Here is a 23922-nt window from a genome sequence, read left to right as displayed (position 1 = left end):
CCCCCCCCCCCCCAACCCCCATATTTTATGTGTAATCCCAATTTTGCCGACCGGAGGTCTAATTTTAACTTGTCGCGAAGTTAAGAATTTAACTGAGAAAGAAATCGTATTCGAAAAACATTTTTTTCCTTCTTAAATAGAAGGTGAAAGCAGGTTAGCATTGCCTTCCTTCGATCCGGCTGTTAATGCTGAAGAGGAACCCACAAATTATTACTAATTAGGGTCATTCTCTATTGAATGAACAACAGGGAGAACTACAATCTTGAAAATAATATACAAGACGTGATACTGATAGATATTGAGGGACAAGAACCGATTACTTGTAATTTTTTCTACCAATTTGCTTCTTATGTGAACACCCACACGAATCAGCTTCTCACCATATATTTAACCCTATAAACTAGATTATTTTGAGAATTTAGGTGGGTTTTGTATTGGTCTCGAGTCCAGTTTTGGGCTAGAAACATTTTTATTTGAGGCCTCCTGAATTATTGAGGCCCTAGGCGCTTGTTTGGTTATCCTTGGGCCATGTCCGAGCCTAGTTCCGTAGATATATGGTCAATCAGCAAGGTATTGAAGCGAATATCGACTAATTCAAGCCTTCATAAAAATGCGGTTTCATATAAACCAAAAAAGTACAAAATCTAATAGGAAGGGTCGTTGCACCAAGTAGGTTTCTATCCTGAATAACAGATAAATGTCCAAGCTTTTCTAGGTGCTAAAGAAAGGAATGAAGTACGAATGGAGAAAGATATACAAGTAAACATTCCAAGCCCTGAAATACCCCTTGGGGGAAACATCCCTATTTAGCTAAACCAAGAAATGGAGAAAAGATATTGCTATATTTAGTAGTAATCAAGGTGGCGGTTAGCTTGGTATTAGTAAAAATGGAAGAACAACAACAATTACCAGTACACTGTGAGCAAAGCCTTGCAAGGAGCAAAGGCAAGGTATCCAAACATAGAAAAGTTGATATTGCCTTAGTTATGACGTTGCAAAAGCTACGACCCTATATCTAAAGTTCAAACAAGTATTGTAAGAGCTTGACATGTCAAAAAAAATTAATGAAATGGGGGGTAGAGCTGGGAATTCGAAATGAACTATAAAGGACGTTTTGCGATCAAACTACAGGCATTAGCTAACTTCGTTACAAAACTGTCTGATGTTCCAATTTTAAAATAAGAGCCCAAATGGGGAATGCGGAAGTTGGGGGGTGGATGGATCATTAGGGGATACTGTCTTAGGAGTAGGCATAATATTAAGCGAAGAAGGGCACAAATTGAATTGTGCATTAAAGTTTGCATTTAAAGTAACCAAATATGAGGTCAAATGCGAGGCATTATTGATGGGCTTTCGATTGGTGAAAGAAATGCAAGCACGAAGAATTGAAATAAAAAGCGACTCACAGTTGGTGATAAACCAAATAAATGACACATTTGCAGCCAAAGATAAAATAATGGTTGTGTACCTAGCAGAAGCCACCAAATTACTTCAATGCTTTGGCAAATTTGAACTTGTCCAAATTTCTAGAGAGGAAAAAGAGTGCAAAAGTTTTATCAAAGTTAGCAAGTTTGGAAGATGCAAAGTTGTTTAAAATTGTTACTATGGAAGTGCTCACAAAACCACCAATGGGTGAAAAGAGAGAAAATATTATACATACAAGACAAAACTTCATGGATGCAAGATATTGTCTCTTATTTGAGGGATAAAATACTACTCGAGGATAAAAAGATAGCATAAAAAATGTGAATAAGAGCTGCTAGATATATGCTGCAAGTGATATCTTATTCAAGCCATTATACATACTCTATATGCTCAGATGCATATGCATAATGAAAGAAATCCATGAAGATATATGTGGCAATTATGCCAATGGACACTCTCTAGCACAAAAAGCTTTGAAACATGAATATTATTAGCCTAATATAAGAAAAGATGAAATGGACTTTGCTGATATGCATCAATTTCTCGATAGCTTGTACAAGAGTTGGTAACTAGAAATGGCCTATGGCCTTGCAAGTGGGGAGTTGACTTCACGGACCATTGCCCAGAGGAAGATCCTATCAAAAGTTTATGATAGTGGTATTGCACTATTTTGCAAGGTGGGTAGAAGCCAAACCCCTTGTGAACATTACTTATGGTAACACTTGTAAGTTCGTATGGAAAAATATTATATGTCAATTCGGATTACCCAACTTAATAATTTCAAATAAGGGAACACAATTTCAAGGAAAGAAACTGTAAACAATGTGCGACTAGTTGGATATTTGCAGACATTTTTCACCATTATTATTCTCAAACCAACGAGCAAGTGGAGGTTGTCAATAAAACACTAATGAACATCCTAAAAAGAAGCTCGATAGGGCAAAGGGATTGTGGACAGATGGGCATATCGAACCACTATAAAAATTACCACTGGAAAAATATCGTTTTCTCTAGCCTACTAGATGGAGGCATGGTACCAGTGGAAATGGGTATAAGTTCAGCAAGAAGAATAGGGTATGACAAAGAACAAAATGAAAAATCCATGAATACGAGCTTGGACCTCTTAGAAGAAAGAAGAGATGATCCTTAAGTCGAGCTTGGGGCATATTAGAAAAGGATGGATAGATATTTAACTCAAGAGTTTGCAAGAAAAGCTTCAAAGCGGGGGATTTGGTCCTAAATAAGTATTCATTGCGAACAAAGAAATGAGCTATAGTTCGATTGGTAAAAAACAGAGAGGATCATATACTGTAATTGAAGTGGAGGGAGCTGAAATATATAATCTCGTAGGAAAAGATGGTGAGCCTCTTAAACATCCTTGAAATGGTATGCACTTAAGAAAGTATTATCAATAAAATAATAGTCATTTCTTATGAACTCAATAAAGTAGATCGCAAAAATTCTTTCTTCTTGTGCGAACCCATCCAAGTTGATTTAAAATCTAATGAATAAATCGAAAATAAAATTGAACAAACATTTGCAAAGCAAGAGTTTAGCTAAATAATTTTTTTAATCAATCAAAAAGAAAGCTAAAAGCGAGCAATGCTTACATGCTATAATTATTGCATAGACAAAAAGCTTGTTTTACGAAATAAATGCTACTAGTCACAAGACTTGTTATGTAAAGTAAAAGCTACTATAGAAGGAACATCCCAAGGATTCAATCACCTTCACAACCCTTATTCTTGCAAAGGGTCTTGAGTTAAAAGGTGAGGCAGAAATGGAGGATAAATTCAAATCTCTTTATCCAAAGCATCCTCTAAAAGTAGACCAAGAGTTTGTCGAAAGGACATGTAGAAGGGTCCATCACAATATCTGGAATTATGCCTTGCATAGTGGTTTCTTGCAAATGCATATCTAAAGAAGATGCAAGAATTTGGCAAGGAACGACATGCACACTTTGGGGATACAATCATAACCCCCAAAGGCACGGATCAAAGAATCATGTGTCCCCATCCCAACTTTTGAGCCACACACGACGAAATTAGAACTGCAGACGTGTAGTTGCAGCATAACAAGTGAAACGTTGGGATAATTTTGGGACTTGTCTGTTCATATGAGGTAATGATGTAAGATTTACAAGCGATATATCAAGAAAATATAGTAGGATCAAGAAAAAAGATGGAAAAATGATGATGATGCAAAAGGGAAACCCGTGCATTTATATGTTTCTCAACTCGGTTAAGGAATTTGTAGTACATTTGGGGTCCATCCTCGTATACCAACCACCAGAATCTTATCCTAGGCCTTAGTCCAAAATGAACTGCCATGAGGGCGGTGTCATCATAGATCTTCTCAACCTTCATGGACTGTTTGTTGAATATGCTAAGATAGCTTTTAAGTGACTTGCTTTTCCATTGCTTGATACTTGCCATTCGTTCTTTAGGAGTAGTCTGGCCTTGGAACCCATAAACTGGGCCAAGAAAACCGTAGCTAGGTCATTCCAATTTTTACAGACCTTTGATGTAATATCCTGAACCACCTTTAAGCCTCCCAGGCTTAGGAAAAAAGTGCAGCACATGATAGCTCACTTGTCCCTAGCAATTCCATCCACGAAGAATATTTATCTAGGTGACTAAGGGGATCTCCATCCCCTTCGTACGCAGTCAACTGAGGTATCTTCAATTTTTTGGGTAAAGATTCGACGAGAATGTTTTATGTGAAGTGGGAGTAGCATTTGGTGAGATATTCTTCCACCACTCCTTCATTTTTGGCCTACAAGTTGGCAATGCGTTTTTTCAAGGCGCTCATTTCAGGTTCCGTTTGTTCAAGTGAGGGCTTTAGGTTATGTTCAGCATGTTTTCTTTGTGGGGTTAGCGAGTGACGTGAACCTAATCTGTTATACACACTTCCAGCCTTTCTAGTGACTGGCTCCGCCACTGTGACCTTGCTTTTAACTTCGTCAATTTGACTTTTGGAGGATCCCCCTTGAAAAGTAGAAGGACCTTCTGGTGGAAAGTCATTGGGTTCTCTCCCTGGTAGGGATTCCGCCTCGATATCGAGTGGGAAAATGTAAAATTGATTTTGTTCGAGCTTGCTGATGGCGTTTGTTAACCTTCCAATGGCTTCCTTCATGGCCGTCATCTGAGGGTTGCGTATTTCAATTTGGCTTTGTCTTCTCTAGAAACTGTGCGCTTCATTGGGAAAAGTGTGAGACTGGCTCCCTGAAGTGGAATTGCGGCTCATAGCTTTTGCTTAGTTATTGTTTTTATGGGAAAAATGAGACTATTATACACAATAGGGTCCTCCTCTTAGCGTCAAACTGTTGACGTCAAAAATTGTTAAGTTCGGTTTTTTTTAGCCAACTTTAAGAAAAATAGCACTTTTCTTGATAATGAGGGTCACAAGTATCTTTTGTGTGAATGTGCCTTGATTTCAGGAGACTTGTCCCTTGTAGGGGACCATTTCTTTATATTTATAGAATTTGTTTGGAATTATGTCTTGTCAATCTAATCAACTACAGTGCCGAGCTCGGGTGGTGTACCGTCGATCTTCCTTTCGATTGGTCAATGAGTTATAAAGACTGTAAATTTCAAAAACAAATTCAGTATGAAACTCTTATAAATCTATGGTTTAAAAATAATAAATACTCAACAAATTCAAAAGGTCCTTCAATTTATGAATTTCCATATTTTGGTCAAAGACAAGCTACCATAAAGGCAACATAATTGCAGCAGATGTAGAGTTGCAGTAGTAATAATAAGGACATTGCACAACAAACAAGAGATAATCAAAATGAGAATTAATATTGCATGAAGTCTGTTTCGGGAAAAGTCGATGGAATTGTCTCCGCTTCTTTCACAGGCACAGGCTTGTGAGTGTGGTGGCCGTTAAAGGTGGTGATTCCATTAGCGTTGCGGCTCTTCTCCGAATCTTACATATTCTGACGTTCATGCATAAACGATTAATGAAATATATTGATCGTATTGTTACACTCATAGCTCATATGCAAGACTTTTCAAATATGCACGGCCAAATATGCACCATGCATATTTTTAAAGGGGAAATTTTTATAAATGTCACTAAATTTGAAAATGCATAAAAATTTATTTCATTTGCACTAAAGATGGTCCAAAATGTTAGAGATATGATTATTATATTGAATAATATGGATTTTGGTATAAAAAAAAGAATTTGAAAAGTTAAAAAAAAAATAAACACATTGTTTTTTACCATTCATAAACCCGAACTTTTTATCCATCTTCTTCATTCCATCACGAAAAAGACATGACTATTCATCATCCATATTCAGAAGTTAGCTATTAGAAATTTTTTATATTTTCATCTTATAACTTACTATTTTAAATGTTATATAGAAGATGGTCATATTTATTTGAAATTTTTGAGACTTTTATTCATTGATATGTTTGATTTTTGATATATTTTTGAAAGAAAAATATACCAACATCCTTTAGAAAATGTGAAGGATTCCGTATTTAATGAAACATTGAGTTATTCCTTATTTATTTTTGGGGAAGATATTATGACGTTGTAGTTAAGAATTGATTATCACCATTAATGTTTTGAATAATTTCTTCCAAGGTATCAAATACATGTTTTCAAACTTCCCACCAGTTTCAACAGTTCAACTACCGAATTCGGCATTTTGAAACCTTCATATTAGACATCTCAATTGTCAAACTCGACATTTAGAAACTGTCAGGATAGATAATTTAACCATCGAGATTCAACCATTCATTTTACCTTTTACTGTTGAATGGGCTTAAATATTCGAAAGTGTCACTTTCATGCTATTAAATGTTGACATATTGATTGTGCAGAGTTCTTACAGTTGCAATCTCAGCTTTTCATGTATTAGTAATCACTTGAATTCATTTTGTCGCATGGAGGAAAAGTTTGTTTATGTGGATGATGAATGGAAGCGGAAATTGAACAAAACCACTTTCACTTTAGTTCCAACAAGTATTACCCTATGTACTCGCTACGGTAGAGTTGGCCATAACTAGACCACGTGTTTCAACTCCATTCTAACACAACTCACGTAAATAGGCTTGGCATCCGAAATTAGTTGAAGTTGTATTTTGAATGTTCCCCCGATAGTATTGTACATTCTGAAGTTATATTATTATTTTCATTTTATTATCGTTTGTAGACATTAGTCGTGTTTAAGTTCACAAGCTAAATGATTATATAGAAAAAAATTACATAGAGTCTCTGCAAAAGGTTTCTATCATTCTTGATAGACGGTTGCAAAGTAAATAATGTGACTACAAAAAGATATACAAGGGACATGCTGTTCCCGAGCACATTCTCAACTTACATTATTTTAGTAGTTCATTATCATTTGTAGACATTGCATAATATCCTAACAGTTAAACTATCAGTCCCCAGGGAAGGTTTCTGTCATTCTCTATATTTGGTTACGAAGCAGAAAATTTAAGTACAAAAAAGATGTATAGGGACAAGCTGTTGCAAAATATTTGATAAAGACGTTACCATATTTATCTCTGACAAAACTATAATATATAATTTAGTACATAAATGTACACAGTTATACTCCACTGCAATCGTTCTCAAAATTTGAATGTTCTCCCACTGTCTTTATCAGAATCGTCCAAACTTATAACAATTATCTCGGGAGGTGGAATGTTCTCAATGACTCATCATCCTTGGATTCACCTTCAAACATAACCATGAACTCGAACACATCATCAAGTACACTGGAAGGTGATTGTGAGACTTCACTTGAAATTTCGTCTAATTTGGGAAAAAGAACAGCAAAAATGGCTTTCCTACCATTTGGAGGGGTGACTTACTGATCATTTGAAGAAATTATGATGGGAAAAAATGAGGACGAATAGGGTATTGGCAGAGGCTCATTCAGGTTCAACGGTTCGTTGCTTCTCGTAGACGAACCCATTATGTCAATACGGTTGTATTGAGTGAAACTGTTTGATGTATAAAGTATCATAAAGTTGGAGAAGTATTTAAATGTAACTGAGAAGAAAGTCATGTCATGCTATTTATAATTAAATTTTTGGAGGGAAGCAATTATGGTAACTTAGAACACAACCACGAAATCACAACTTTAAGTGTTGCTTGAGTGACAATTGTGTGATGATTTAAGGTCTATAAGTATCTTTATCCTCCAAACTTTGTCCATAATTTATGTAAAATTGAATATTAAATTATATGTACGATTTTATCTTAAAGTTTCCTGCATGTAGTTGTTGATAATCAATTTTTATGGAAAATGTGAATCTTAAATCATGTGTACCATTTTATTTTAAAGTTTCTTGCATGTAATTATCGGTAATCAATTTTCAAGAGTATTTTGTATCTTAATTGTAGTAGGTCCTGAAGTATTTTTGGTATTTAAACTTCTCATAATCAAACTTTAATCAAGAAATTCAACAATTTTTCTTGTGATAATCAAACAATCCAACAAGTATGAGAAACAAGAAATGATATAATGTGTAACCACTCGTAGATTCAACCACCAAATTTCGTTTGTAACCATATTCTTGGAGAGAAGCAAAATGAGGTCATTTAGTACACTGTCACATATTGATTCTAATGTAGTATTAATAAAATTTCGTTACACTATTTCTTCACTCTCTTTTTCTTCTCCTTGGTTTATGGAGTCCTAAAAGATGTTGCAGGAAATCGAATGTATGTCGATCATTGTTTGTGTTAACGACATGTTGCTTTCGACGGGTATTGTGGCCATCTCCATTACGCTAAAAGCTGAGGGAACTTCCTCTTTGTCTAGGTATAGCACTTCGAGCTCTATGGTTCCTCCATTTATTTGAAAATAACATTTACAATACTAATTGACATGAGTTCAGTATTTCTAGTTTGCAAACTATAAAATGAGATGCGAGTGTTTAAAATTTTGAATTCTTCATAATTAACATACATACCATTCATCTCTTGGTTTCCACTAGACAATGGACCATCATGATAATCTGAACACGAGTTGATGCCTCATCCATCTTGTTGAAAACAACAATTACAATATTAATGGACAAGAATTCAATATTTCTAATTTGCACACTATAAAATGAGACGAGAGTATTTAAATTTTTGAATTTCTCAAATGTTAATGTGAAACAAATATATAAAAAAGCAAAAAACAAACTATAATGTTCGAAAAATACTGCATTTAACTGTCGAGAATGACAGTTTATATCGACAGATGACTCGTCTGTCGATATTTAGTCATCTGTAGAGAATAATTGAAACGAAGTATGGGAAACAATAGTTTATCATGGCTGATGGGTCACATAACCAATCTGTCGAGAAGTTCTCGTGTGTCGAGAATTCATAACTATACAGACTCTCATTGCGACAAATTAAACAATTTACTTAACATATTTGATATCATGTCTAACCTAGAAAAGTATAATAAACAAAGTAAGTTGAAAAGTATAATACAACAATCGGTTTCCACAAACCAAACAAATTCAGTGAAATATGAAGTTAAAAATTGACATAAATTGAAATATTTTCTTAGAAAAATATTGAAAAATTCATATATAACACACCAAAAAATCTATAAAAAATCGAAATCTCTAAAAAATATATAAACCCTAAGAAAAGGGAGAAATCCAAACAACCTGTAATTGTACACCCCAAACAAAGCTAAGCCCAAAACGTAGAACAAACTAACTCATGGTTTAGATGTTAAAAACTCAAAATTGATTGTGCAATCTAAGATAAAAACAAAAAATAGGAACACTAGTAACAAAATTTAAAATAAAACATTCAATCGACCAAAAAAAAAGAAAAGCACATATTCAAAACCTTACCTAAGATATTTTTCTTCCTTCTGTATTATTGTACTAAACGGGATCCCAACACAAGAATTTGCACTCCATATAGTTTTCAAAGAATCAAGAGAGGAAATATAGAAAAGAAAAAATGAGAAAAGAAAAATTTTGCAAAGAAACGTACTGTATAGAAAGAAAAATGTATGAGTTAATAGTTAATAAATTTTGCTCTTTTATATATATATTTTTATATATTGTAGGGACTTTGAAATACAATTGTGAGGTGATTAATTGTCACATTTTCTTCACTTTTTATATAATTTTTTTATGTTGTCAACTTAAAGATGTGTAGGATATTTAAATTTTGTTGGGGGGCAAAAATGACAATCTTGCAAAGATTTAAAAAAATTATATTTTAAAAAATGCAAAGCAAAAAGTTCACATGGAGTGCAATTCCTTTTTTTTTTTCTTTTTTTTTTTTTGATAAAATAATGACGCTAAGAACATTCTCCTTATGACATGATTCCTAAATTACCCCTGCCTGTACTAAAGCTGACCCCAAGAAGAAAAGCGAGAAATTAGGGCTTCTTCCTTCCGCTCTCCACCGACACAACCAACCGCTAGTTCCAAATCAAATCATTAACCTTTTCTGGTAAACTCTTGTCCCATTTTTCCCTTTCGCTTTAAATTTCATTTCAGCTAAGTAAGAGATAAGACCAAATTTGGACATTTATAGAACTTGTATTTGCTACTATTTGATGTATAAATTGATGAGAAATCAGTCAAAATTTGTGTTGTATTTCGATTAAAAAAATTAGTTACTTGATTTGATTGGAAATCGCATTTTTTGTGCCTGTTGATATTAGCTTGCTTAATAGATCATGTTTACTCAGTCACAGGCAATTAAGATTTGTTAAAATATTTTGGCATTTTTATAATTGTAATAGAAAAATCGCAATTTTCTTAGTTGATCTGGATGTTTTGGATGTCTCTCTGTGGATCATAATTGCTGACATGTCTATACCCAATTTTTGGCATAGCAATAAATTTGGGCATTGATGATTGATCTTAAAATCTCAACATTGTTAAGAGGAGTCATCTAAACATTATTATATTTCATAAGTGCTGTGCATTTTTGCTCTCGATATCCCCTAGCAACGTGGAAGCTTGATTTAGTTTCTTGTTGGCCTTGAGATTCTATCTTAAAAGGTCAACCCCTATTATGAGCAGTAATCTAATTACTTGTTGTTGATTATTATTTTCATGTTTAAGCAATGTGAGATATTACCATAAATTACCAATTGCATTCATCATTTTCAAATGGGAAAGAATGTTGATGCATTTGAAGGTTTAATAGTTGTTGTGACTCGCCTTTTTACTTTGCAGGTAATTCTTGTAACACTTACTGTTTCATCCTGCTGTCCGTAGTCATATGCATTACATTCTTTTCAGTTCCTCGTCCTTGTTTATAATCGAACTGAAATACTTAAAATGTGATCCTCTTCTGGGCTACACTATAGTCTATAGTAAATAAATTAGGAACTTGTTCCCTATGGTTTGTAAATTACCATTGCAAACATTTTATTGATGGTAATTAGATAATTTTCAAAGCCAAAATTTTCTTTTAATCCTCAAAGCATGAAATATCATTTATTTAGATTTCTTAAATATACTGTACATCTCATGCATGTATTTCTTTATAATATTTGCAGGCTGTCGTGTCGTTTTACTTGCTTTACCTTCCAATCAGATGGCAGATGGTGAATCTGATAAGAACATTGAGATATGGAAGATCAAGAAATTGATCAAAGCATTGGAATCCGCTAGAGGCAATGGGACCAGCATGATATCACTTATAATGCCTCCACGAGATCAGATCTCTAGGGTTACCAAGATGCTTGGTGATGAATTTGGAACAGCTTCAAACATCAAAAGTAGGGTGAATCGTCAATCAGTGCTTGGGGCCATCACTTCTGCCCAACAAAGGCTGAAGCTTTACAATAAGGTTCCTCCAAACGGTTTGGTTCTTTACACTGGTACTATTATTACTGAAGATGGCAAGGAGAAGAAAGTGACGATTGATTTTGAGCCTTTCAAACCCATCAATGCATCATTATACCTTTGTGATAATAAATTTCACACAAGCTTTGAACAAACTTTTGGAATCTGATGACAAATTTGGTTTTATAGTCATGGACGGTAATGGGACTCTTTTTGGAACATTAAGTGGAAATACAAGGGAGGTGCTTCACAAATTTACTGTAGATCTTCCGAAGAAGCATGGAAGAGGAGGACAATCTGCTCTTCGATTTGCACGTCTGAGGATGGAAAAACGTCATAACTATGTGAGAAAGACCGCAGAACTTGCCACACAATTCTTCATTAATCCCAATACCAGCCAGCCTAATGTTTCTGGTCTTATTCTTGCTGGTTCTGCCGACTTCAAGACCGAATTGAGCCAATCAGATATGTTTGATCCCCGTTTACAGGCCAAGATACTCAACGTTGTTGACGTTTCCTATGGTGGGGAAAATGGTTTTAATCAAGCTATTGAGTTGTCGGCAGAGATTCTATCAAATGTTAAGTTCATACAGGAGAAACGCTTAATTGGCAAGTATTTTGAGGAGATTAGTCAGGATACTGGGAAATATGTATTTGGTGTAGATGACACGCTGAAGGCACTGGAGATGGGTGCTGTTGAAACCCTGATCGTTTGGGAGAATTTAGATATAACTAGATACGTCTTGAAAAATAGTAGCACCGGTGAGATTGTCATTAAGCACTTGAACAAGGAGCAAGAGGCTGATCAGAGTCAATTTAGGGATGCAGCCATCTCTGCAGAGTTGGAGGTTCAGGAGAAATTGCCATTACTCGAGTGGTTTGCCAATGAATACAAGAAGTTTGGTTGTATACTTGAATTCGTCACAAATAAATCACAAGAGGGGTCGCAATTTTGCAGAGGATTTGGTGGCATTGGGGGCATTCTTCGCTATCAGCTTGATATACGATCATTTGATGAACTCTCTGATGATGGAGAAGTCTACGAAGACTCCGACTAGAGAGTTAATGAAGTTACTTTTGGATTCAAATGATAATAACTATGTTGGATAATTTTCTTAATCGTCGACGATTTTTGCATGTCTTCATGTTCAATATCGTTGAAAATGTTTGGATCCCATAATTTGTTGCGTTACTTCAGTGGATTTGAATTAATGGAACCTTTCGTTTGTAAGTGCCATATTCAATTTACGTATGGCACCCACGAGGGGGCTTTAACTTGGAAAAGCCTATAGGAGCAAAAGAGTCGGAAATATAGTCGAGTTTTTCATCACAAAATGTAACCTTGCAAAATTTTATAGAATAAAATTATTTGATGATAAGGATTTTTCACAGAGGTGCCTTTTGAATTTTGAAAAGTTTAGAGAATAAAGTGAAATAGTTTTAATTTCAAATTTATTTGGGCCAAAGTTAATTCAAGTTTAGTATATCAATATTGAGCTCGTTCAATAATTCGTATTATTACATATTATGGACTTGAGAAAAAGTTAATTCGGATAAGTTGAGGTCAAGTTATTGAAATTAAAAAATGTATATTTAATTAAGTTGTTTATTCAGTTTCAAATAGTTGGCAACGTGTGTCTGGTTATAAAAACATAAACTAATCTTTTTATTTGATTAGGATTTGTAATTCAATTGTGATTGCATTAAATTATATTTAGTTGAATTGAAATCAACTATTCTACACTTACACTTTTTCTAAATGATGTACATCATGGACTCGAGAAAATTTATATCAAATAAATTACATATAAAATATTGACGTTTAAAGAAGTTGTAATTAATTATAAATTAATTTAGTTTATTGATTTTCAAATGGTTGGCAGCACGTGTATGGCTATAAAAGCATAACCTATTCTTTTTATTTGATTAGGATTTGTAATTCAATTAAAGGTGCATTAAATATTATTTAGTTGGATAGAAATTGCATGTCCCACTTACAGTAGAAATGAAAGCATTAAGGAGCACGTCGCTGCAATCTATAGAGGTATTTTTTTTATTTTTTTTTAAAATAAAGTTATGAACACTTGAAGCCCGAACTCGAAGGAGCCGCTGAACCGGACAGCTGAAAAGCAAGACCTGGAACAAAAAATATTCAAACTCCTAATGGAACCGTGGAAATCTACTTTAATAGAAATGGTAGAAGGGCAGATTTAAACACCTTGAATTTATGTCCGGAAATAGGTATAAAGCTCCTGACGTAAGTAAACCCCACCCTCTTAGAAGGTCAAATTCTGTTGGAAAATGGTAATTGAAATGGTCAACTTTGAGTTTAAATTTTAGTGGGATCCATACTTTAATTTTAATGGGACCTAATATATTCATGTTCTACTCTACGAGATGATTAATGTAATATATTTATTTATCGAAAATCATATAGAATTGAATGAAATATTTAATGTCAAAATAACTCATTTGAAACTATGAATTAGTGAAAATTTTGATTTGCCACGCTTATCCCACATGGGAAAATTAGAAAACTTAGGTGTGAAATATATGGTGAAAGTTTGGAAATTGGATTTGGGTTCCAAAGGGTACCAATAATTTTTGGAAGGGGGGAGATTTATATCATATAGGGTTCGATCATAAACCCACGCGCCCCCCACTGTCGACTAGTTGGCTAGGCTTGGCATGAGCCCATGTTCGAGTTCGAGTTCGAGTTTTGGAGGCTATCTGCACAATTGGTTAATGGATTTAATCATCACAATAGGAAATTAATTTTCCTTTGAAGATTAAAACTATATGAATAAAAGGATCTTAGTAACTTTAAGATCATTATATTATAAAAATCCTCACACATCAAAAGATGAGATGATAACCTTTTGAAAGGGTTTTTAATGGCTTAGTCAATTGCTTTCTCCCTTAGATCTTCTCCATTGTTCTCCACTAGATGTATTTCTTTTTCAAGAAAGTGAAAAGTGGCTAACCCTAATTCCCTTATGAAAATATGCCAATAAAGTATATATTTATAATGCCCTATTAGGATTTAAAAATTATACAAATTTTCTTGGACTTTATTGTAGTAGACCAATTAAGTCACACACCTTTCATTGGAGTCAAGAAAAAGACCTAATAGGACTCACATGACCCAAGCTCCAATAGATGTTTCCAATTGGGTCAACATTTGACCAATTGAGATACATCTATTAATCCTGATTTATTCTATAAAAAAATTGAGATTGCACCCTCGAGTCGAGTGATAGTTATAGAATCAAATTATGATTCAATAACAATATCCTCTGGTTATCGTTCCTCAAGTCAACCCCCATTTGACCGCCAATATGTTGAAACTGGCAAAATGATAGTTTTGCTCTTCAACATGTATTACCCTCCAAGTACCATTTTCATACGGCAAATTCGTTGTAATCAAATCACAATGTTTCAACGATCTCATCGTCGACCTACTGAGTTCAAATTCAATTTGCCTAGGAAAATACCTTAGAGTGACGATCGTCTCATCTCAATGATTAACGGATTCCACTATTGTAAGTATATGATCTCTAATTGTTTTGGCCCGATTCTCAATGCACCGAGATCAATCTTCTATTTAAGATTTCACTCATTGGTATCTCAAAGAACTTAAACTAACAATCAAAGGTACATTACTCACTCAAGATTTAAGTGATTTGTTTGATAATTAAGTAGAGTCTCATTTTGAACGATCACAATTGAGTCATCTACACGGTCTCATTCAATGTGCATCGAAAAACATTATTATTCCTATTTCAAGATCTAGACAAATCTTTATAAGAACAATACAATCTTATCAACATAAAACATCCAACTTTATTTACTGATTGTGACGACATAATTTTGATCACATCACGAATTGTGTCTTACTATACCCGATCCATCGAGTATACAATTTGTGACATCCTATATGATCATGGAACCTTAAATAATCACTTCAAATTGTAACACGCAAATAGACAAACGTCAATTTATAATGTGATTTTACAGAATACTACTCGAAGAATGGGCATTAAGTTAACAATCTCCTACTTGCCCTTTTTAGAGTATGTGCGACATATCAAGAATACTCATCTCCTTAAGATACCCATCAAAAGCCTTAGCTGGTAAGGTGCAACAATATGGCAACAAAATCAAGAGTTTGGTCATCAATCATGTCCTACAGTCATAATGGAGTCTTCAAACCGAAAATTGGTCAAGGCCCTAAACCACTAGACCCTGTACTCTATAACTCGATATAGCTCGAGGGGCTTTGCAATTCGACATTGTCCAAGGAAGACGACACCAAATAATGGATTAGGGATCAATAAAGCTCATGGGGGCTCTCAACGAGGTTGGTAGTCTCTCGACCAACCCGTCGACCAGCTAAGAGGCTGGTTAACAAACGATCAACCTATTAGCGATGCTAATCGATGGATGTCGACCAGCAAGGCTAGTTGATTGTCCGACATCGATCAGCAATGGTTGACTGTCGATTGGTGGCTCGGACGGGCATCAACCAGCCGACCATGGGTTAGTAGACATGTTCGCCCCCTCATTCTCACTTTCACAGAAGGAAAAAGTTAAAAAAGTTTTGTATATAATAGGAGGAAACCCAAGTTTAAAAATCCCCATGCTAGGCTGTTGACCACCATGAGGCCCGCTATGTCCACATCAGGCAGTTGACCACTATGAGGCCCTCAAACTTTATGCTAGATCGTCTACCATCATGAGGTCGTCTCCTACTATGAGGCTCTCTACAATACTCAACCATGAAAACATCATTGAAATGGATGGAAACCATGCAACAATTATCATGGATACAACAACCGCTGGATAGTGGAGGACGTTTACTCAGAATGTAGCGTAGTGGAGGGTGCTACGTAGGACACATGGCACAATAACCTCTCAGCAGTTATATGGCTTCAGACACCTATAAATACTCATAATATATTTTCCTCCTAAATCGATGTTCCAAAATCCTATAATAATTCTCATGTTGGAGGTACAACGAGGAACAAAGTTCCAGCCTCATTTTCCAAGTAACATTTGTTCATCAGAGCAGCAGAAACACCTTGCGCTGCTAAGAGGGCACAGAGGTGTTGTTTCATAACTATTTCACCAGCAATAGCAAGCGATGACTTACACAAAAGGATTCTTAATTTATGTAGGAGATCATTTTAGAATGATTGATGGGACTTTTGTAATGAATAAAATATCTTATCTTGTCAGTTTAGGCAATATGGTGGCTACTTTTTATAAGAGCATTAAATGCACCATAAGTTAGGAAGGTCGAATTGATGCCTAGGATATTATGATTCGGCAAAAAGAAGAGGCAATATGGATTTTCATCCAATGGACACCGTTTCATTTGTAACACTATAAATACTCCCATCCATGTATCATTTGAAGGCTAATGCAAATCAAAACATTTGATGCTACTATTTGATTTCTCTCTTATTGATTATACACTTGTTTTTAGCTTGAGTTAAGATTATCTAGTTTTAGTCAAATTGTTAACGATTGGTTATCATCATAGAATCGTTCTCAAAATCTATTGTTGAAGCTTGAACATATTTATCTTGTGTTATAAAGCTTTTCCCACGTCCAAACCCCAAGTATCAATGACTAGCATCATGTCCATACGTATTAGAATTTGCTTATGTATACACGAGTGGGCCCCGTATCTGTTTTTCATGTCATCCTAACTTGAAACGAGATCAACAATACTCAGTGCACGATCTATTTTATTTATTTTCATATAAGTATGCTTACTCACTAACTACACGGTCAAATTCATAATTCTAAACGTAATTCTTTTATTTTCCCTCAAAAATTTGCATATTATAAGTTCACTTTTCATGAGTTATTATTTCCAATAAAATGAAAAGACACCACATTGGTACACTTTTGAAATTCAATGAATAATTCATGTATACTACCATAATTTTAAAATTGTCGATGAAGGATATTCAAACGAACACATAAATATGTAGACAACAAGTTACTAAAGATTAAAAGAGATTTTCTTCTTTAAATAAATATTGAGAATCGATGTCCATGCATCAAAGTAATATGGAATTTATTGTAATGTTTTTAAAAACATAAATGAATTATTTCACGTGTAGAGAATCACCGGTTCTATGTAGTTAATTATGATGATACACAGATTCATTACCCATAAACTTAAATTGGAGCATTATTTTAATGCCTCATTTTCATTTAATAGGTTGATGGACACAAATTAATCTTTCTAATTAAAATATGAAAAATTGTAGCAGCGGTCTCTAACCTTTTCAATTTTTGCAGACTATATCCTAACCTTCAATTTGTGCCAACGAAGGTCTCTAACCTTTAAAAAATATGCATTTGAAGTCCAAATAGATGGAATATGTCCATTTAACACTTACTTTGACCAAGGAAGTCAAAATCTAATCAATTTTGACCAAATTAAAAAAAGGTAAAATGGTAAGTTTGCATTTTTCTTATATTAAAGTATTTAAAAAATCAAAAATAAAATAAAAATAAAAAATCATCATCTTCCTCCCTTACCCTATCCCAAACCCATCCCTATCCCTACTCCTACCCTAAAGCCAAAACTCTACAACCCTTCGCCACCCACAGTCAGTTGTCGCCACCACCACGAAGCTAAGTCAGGTAGCATAACCACCACACTACCACCATCACCAAGCTGATGAGCCAGATCTGAGGAAAGAATCACTACAACCACTATATGTCCACCTCCACCTACACCTACACCAAACACTTCTACCACAAGCCAATCAAAGCCAAAATCCCATTCAGCAACTAGTGCAACCACCGACCTAAAATGCCACCAAAACAAACCCAATACCAAAACAAACAAAGCCACTTGCCACCACCATTGCCACATTTGAACAGAGGCTGTTACCGTTGAAGAAAGCCCGTGGAAGAACTATCTAGCCATTCCATTACTGGAACCAACATGACTACAGCCAGACTGATGCTAATAACTTCCTCCACCTCAGCATCTGCAATGGTTGGAGATGGTGCATCTAACAATCTTGCACTTTCACATCATCATCAACTCAACAACTTGCAATCTGGTTCAAAACCAAACCATCGTCGCCGCCACCAAATCTGTAGTCGCCGCCACTACCATCTTATACATAGCCAAATGGAATCTAACTAAAAAATCAAAATCAATAAATCTATAGAAACTAGAAACCAGAGGGTAACTTGATTTTCACCACCATTTTGCTTCAATAAAATTATAAAAATCGAATTTTTATACCATCGCCGACCACCGTCAATTATGAACCAAAATCCTTCAAATTCAATTCCAGATATCCCAATAATAATCAAATCTGTTGACTTACCATATAAATGCAATGAGTTCTCTTCACTATTCAATGGACATAGTGACAATGGGAAGTAGGGTTTGGTTTTTTGCGTTCAGTAGAAATAATGACGGACAAAGTGAGGTTTTCAAGTGGCAATTTGGGAAGTAGGGTGGGGTGAGTGGGTGTTAGTGAAGAAGATGACCGATGGTATTGGTGTTGGAGGTGGCAGCCAATGTTGGTGGAGGAATGCTAGGGATGGGATGGGTAAAGAAGGAGAAACCCTTTTTTATTATTTTTTTGGTTTTTAAATTTTTTGTTTATTTATTATTTAATGTGGTAATTTTAAACGTACCATTTTAGCCTTTTTTAATTTTGTCAAAATTGATCAAATTTTGAATTCATTGGTCAACTAACGGTTAAATGGACGAATTCCATTCATTTGGATTCTAGATGCATAATTCTGAAAGGTTAGGAACCTCCGCTGTCACAAATTAAAGATTCGAGTAAAGTCTACAAAAATTGAAAATGTTAGGAACTACTGCTGCAATTGTCCCTTGAAACATTGTAATAGAGCATATTTTCCATTATGATTCATCAAAAAATATGTCTTATGATTTTTTTCCATGCAATATCATGATTTTTATTGCAAATCTATAATATATTAAATATCATATCAAGTGAGAATCATTTTTTTAAAAATTTTATGTTGAGAAATTGTTAATTTTCCATGTGGGCCCACATATGTAATTAATTATGTATAAATATTAAATTAAAGTTAAGCCCAAAATCAAAGTAATCTAATAAAGAATTAAGTAATTGGGTTTAGGGCATCTACCTAAAAAGTGTAGGTCGGATTATATGTGTAGAGATCGGATTCCTTTAGAATTATATTTCATGATGGGCGAAATACATATGGAAACTATATATAAAGTTGTGGTCCCCAATTCATATATAATTTCATATTCTTTGCGTCATCTCATCAATACAAAAATAATATAGAAAGCATATTGAAAATGAAGATCCAAAACCCACAATTAAGAACAAGCGTTCTAAAATCAAGAATCGAGAAGAATAATTCAAGAATTCGAGAATTCAAAATCAAGAATCAAGATTAAAGATCAAGAAAACAAGATTCAAAAATTATAATTCAAAATTTCATTATTCAAAATACAAAAAAATGGATCAAAGTATGTTCCACATTAATTATTTTTTTGGTGATTTGAAATAGATATCTTGGCAATTATGTGAAGTTTATAGAGTTTAAATTTCATAAATATTAAACATTCTAGTCCGACTATAATTCAATTATTTCAATAATACCTTACTTTTTCATTTTTCAATATGTATTTAACATTCGATTATGCATTTCACTATTTAAGTGAATTATAATAATTAACATTTATTTTTCGGGCTTGCATTTTCTTATATTTAGATCATATGGATGCAAGTTAATTCTTTAAGTTCATATACACTTTATATATTTTCAGGGCTATTTAATTATACTAGGAGTAAATAAATTATTCATGTTCATATAAACCTATTATTTTCAATATTATTCATTTAATCTGTTATATAAATTTATTCTCTAGGCTCACATACACACACTTTTGTCCAAGTCAATTGTCCATATTACGTGTCTATAAATTATTTTTAATAAAACTTCACTTTTAATTTTCAATTATGCAGTACACTATTTACGTGCATGTATAATAATTAAAATTTATTTTCAGATGCTTGCATTTCTCTCATATTTAGATCAAAACGGTACAAATTAATTCTTCAATTTCATGTATACTTACTTTTACAGCACTTATAAAGTATTTTAGAATAACGTGCAATACACGTTCACCTGTGACTAGTATAATATAATATGCACGAGATCGTTTGTCTTAAGATTGTTGGATAAATTGATGAATAATTTATATTTCACTAATAAAATATACATGCAAGCAAATATGAATAAATTAACTACTTACCGAAACCATGGTATGTGAATAAATTTTGACTTACTAAATATGAAGGATATGAAATAAAGGGAGGTAAGCGAACCAAAATTTCCTTATATCGGATTTTGCCTCCTAAACTACTGCTAAAAAGATCAAATGGATGTCTGCCTCCCAAGATACTTTTTTCCCAAAATTAATATGACACTATATTAATTTGGTTGAACGAACCAACGCTTGATTGTACTCTTCTCGAACAGAAGACGTCGAATATAAAAATCAAATCGCATCTCAAAAATAATTCGGATGTTATTTTGACATAATTTGAAGAATGAAAGAGTTAGAAATCAATTATATAAAATTGATTTGGAGTGAAAAAAATAAAACTAGGATGTTCAATTTATAGATTTTCATGTGTCTCCATGAATGATTGCATCTTTTTGTACAGATTAATTTCAGCCATTCTATCACATCATTTGATGATTAATGGTATAGATTGCACTTTATTAAAAAGTCACATTCATTCCGAAATAACATGACTCTTTGATACGCACATTTTGCAATTTAAAAGTTGTGCCTCGTAATCACACTCATTTGAAACCTTTCCAATTCACGCATTTAAATCGTTGTATTAAACAATTAATTCCAACAAAAAGCATGTCACTCAGGCAAGCATTTGTGCCAATGCCATGGATGTTATTTATCAAGAGTTGAGATCTATTGTCCAAAATTGATTGTCAAACTTACTATTTATCTAATAATTCATCATTACATCACTTTAAATTAATTTATCCAACTTTTTTTCATTGTCACTTGTGCATAAAAATAAGTGTAAAATGATATGTCAATGAATTATTGGTGAACAGCATGTTAGGCAATCAAATTTGAATAGTAAATCTCAATTAATTTATCAAATGTGTATATGGATGCAATTATGTTCTATGGTCGGTCAATTCCATGTGTTTTATACCCTCCAGTCCTTCATTTGGAATTACTCAACTACTATTTTGGAGCCAGGAAATGATACACAGTGGCCTCTCCCAATTCTACTTTTCTTCCATTTTAGTGAAACATGCCACCTGGTGAAGTTGATTCATAAGAAAAGTTCAGTAATAACTCTGTGGTCCCGCATCTGGTTCGTCCTTCCACTTTGACTATACTTTTATGATTCATACTTGTTGTACAATGATTTTTACAACAAGTTTGACAACATGCTATCTGGCAGATTATCATTGAACGGTTTGAAAAATATTTTATCTTTCCTATCAACACTTTGTTGACACCTACATCATTGTACAAATGACTTATTCCTACTTTTATGGGTAAGAAGAGACTTGTTTTTCACAAAAGTAAATGCACAATGCCATGATTTATTGAAGGACGATGCTGTTTGCACAGGGCCGTGTGCAAGCAGAAATATTGTTTATTGAAACCCTTTATTAATTTATTCTCCACCCTTTTTCACTTTACTTTGAATTTGAATTGACCTTTCCCTCCCCTTTTCCTTAGCCTTCACTCCACCATCTCTATTTCTCTCTACCTCTCTCTGTGCCATTCACATTAAAAATGATATCCACAACCACCCGACTTGTTCAATAATTCTTTCATCTCTCCCTCATCCTTTAATTATCTAATACTATTGAGTTAACATTCGACTTATCCGAAGGAACGATGAAGGACAACATTAGAGGCATGGGATTGGTTAAGAAGTTAATGGTGAAGTTGGAGTCCAACTCAAAGGCTCTTAAGCGGAGACTTCGGGCCATTGAGAATCGTCTAATCATATTCTACTTGTTGAGGGACAAGAAGGTGCTTTCTCTTGGCTCCAGTGTATCTCACCAGCTCAAGCACCTCAATCAGCAGGCCAACACCGTTGACAGCAATACTGTCGTACTTCAGAACGGTGATATCACATCGACCAACTCAGGACAGCTGGCAGAACAGGAACAGGAACAGGAACAAGAAGAGAAGGAAGATAACAATTATCTGAACTTGATGTATTCTCCGGTGTCATATGAATATGATGTGAACAAGGAAGAAGAAAGTGATGAATCAATGTCAATGGTGAGGAACCCGAAGGACATATATGGAAAGGAGCTAAGACTAGAGGATGATATCGACAAAATGGCCGACTTGTTCATTCAACGAGTCCGCCAACAGATGAGGTTGCAGAGTCTAAACTCTTGACATGTTTGTAGTTGTGAAATTTGAATAACTATTAGTCGTTTCATCTGTCTTCTTACAAGCACTCGACCTCTAAGAAACTGAAGGTTTCGTCATTTACTATTTTGTTTGTCATATTTAGGCTAATATTACTTATCGACATAATTGGTTGGAGAAAGCTTTAGTTCTTCATTTGTAACTGTGAGGTATATTCTGGGGCAGAGTCAGAATTTTTATCCAGTGCGGGCACAATTTTAGATATTGGCTACAGTGATTTTTTTAGTCTTTGCGACTGTGATTGTTGTTGCTTTTTCTCACTGTGGTTCCCACTTCCGCTGGTGGTAGTGCCATTCAAAGCAGTCGGAGGAGTCATCAATTATTAGAAATTCATGATATAGGACCATGATTTCGGCAAGAATCATCTATAAGTAATAAATTACTAAGCCTTCAAAAATTTACAATAGGCAACATTAAAGTATAAAGGTAAACATTTAAAATTTTAAAATTATAAACATGTTAACATTGAAAGTACAATAACAGTAAACTATTAAATTGAGCAAATATTGAGAAACAATATTAAAGTATAAAGCTTAACTTTTTCACAATGTTTAGTGAATTAAATCTCCATATTTCACAATGACTATCACCATTAACGCCACCTTCCACTTATAATATTACCTAAGTAAAATAATATACAAATGCAAAGATCATGGAAGTGGACCAATTTAAAATTCAAATCTAATCCAGCACACAAATGCAAAGACCATGGCAATGACCAATTTAAAATTCAAACCCAATCCATTCGACCAAAGTGCCCTGACACCCTGCAAGTTAAAATTCAAACCCAATCCATCCGACCAAAGTGCCCTGACACCTTGCAAGTCTGTAATTCCACTACTGTCTTTGAGTAAAATCAAATTTTATATGAAATATACATACACAATATACACAATCTTCAAGCTATGAAGAAACCAAGAAGATGTCCCAACTGAAAAACTGCAATTCCCAGATGAAAAGTTGATTGACGAAAAGAAGAAGCAAATTCAAGCTAGAGGACCGAATCAATAGAAGCAACCTTGAAACAGAGTGGAGAGAAAAGTGTGTAGCCGGAGACGAGTGGAGAGAAAAGTGTTTTCAGCAGATCCAATCCTCCAGAAATTTCAATGCGGGCACTGCCTTCAATTGCTGCAAGAAATCACAGATGAGGTGAGGCGGATGCCTGCACTCGCCTCCGTGTGGCTCCGCCCCTTAATAGTGACCGACTTGTAT

The 23922-nt window shown here is 34.3% G+C and overlaps 1 pseudogene; it reads left to right on the top strand.

Moving 5' to 3' along the window:
- The first annotated feature begins 10930 nt into the window (after positions 1–10930).
- Positions 10931–12450, top strand: LOC111408843 (annotated as a pseudogene).
- The last annotated feature ends 11472 nt before the right edge of the window (positions 12451–23922 follow it).

Source organism: Olea europaea, chromosome 2, assembly GCF_002742605.1.
Source record: "Olea europaea var. sylvestris chromosome 2, O_europaea_v1, whole genome shotgun sequence".
Taxonomy (NCBI): Eukaryota; Viridiplantae; Streptophyta; class Magnoliopsida; order Lamiales; family Oleaceae; genus Olea; species Olea europaea.
This window is presented reverse-complemented; position numbering and strand designations above follow the sequence as displayed.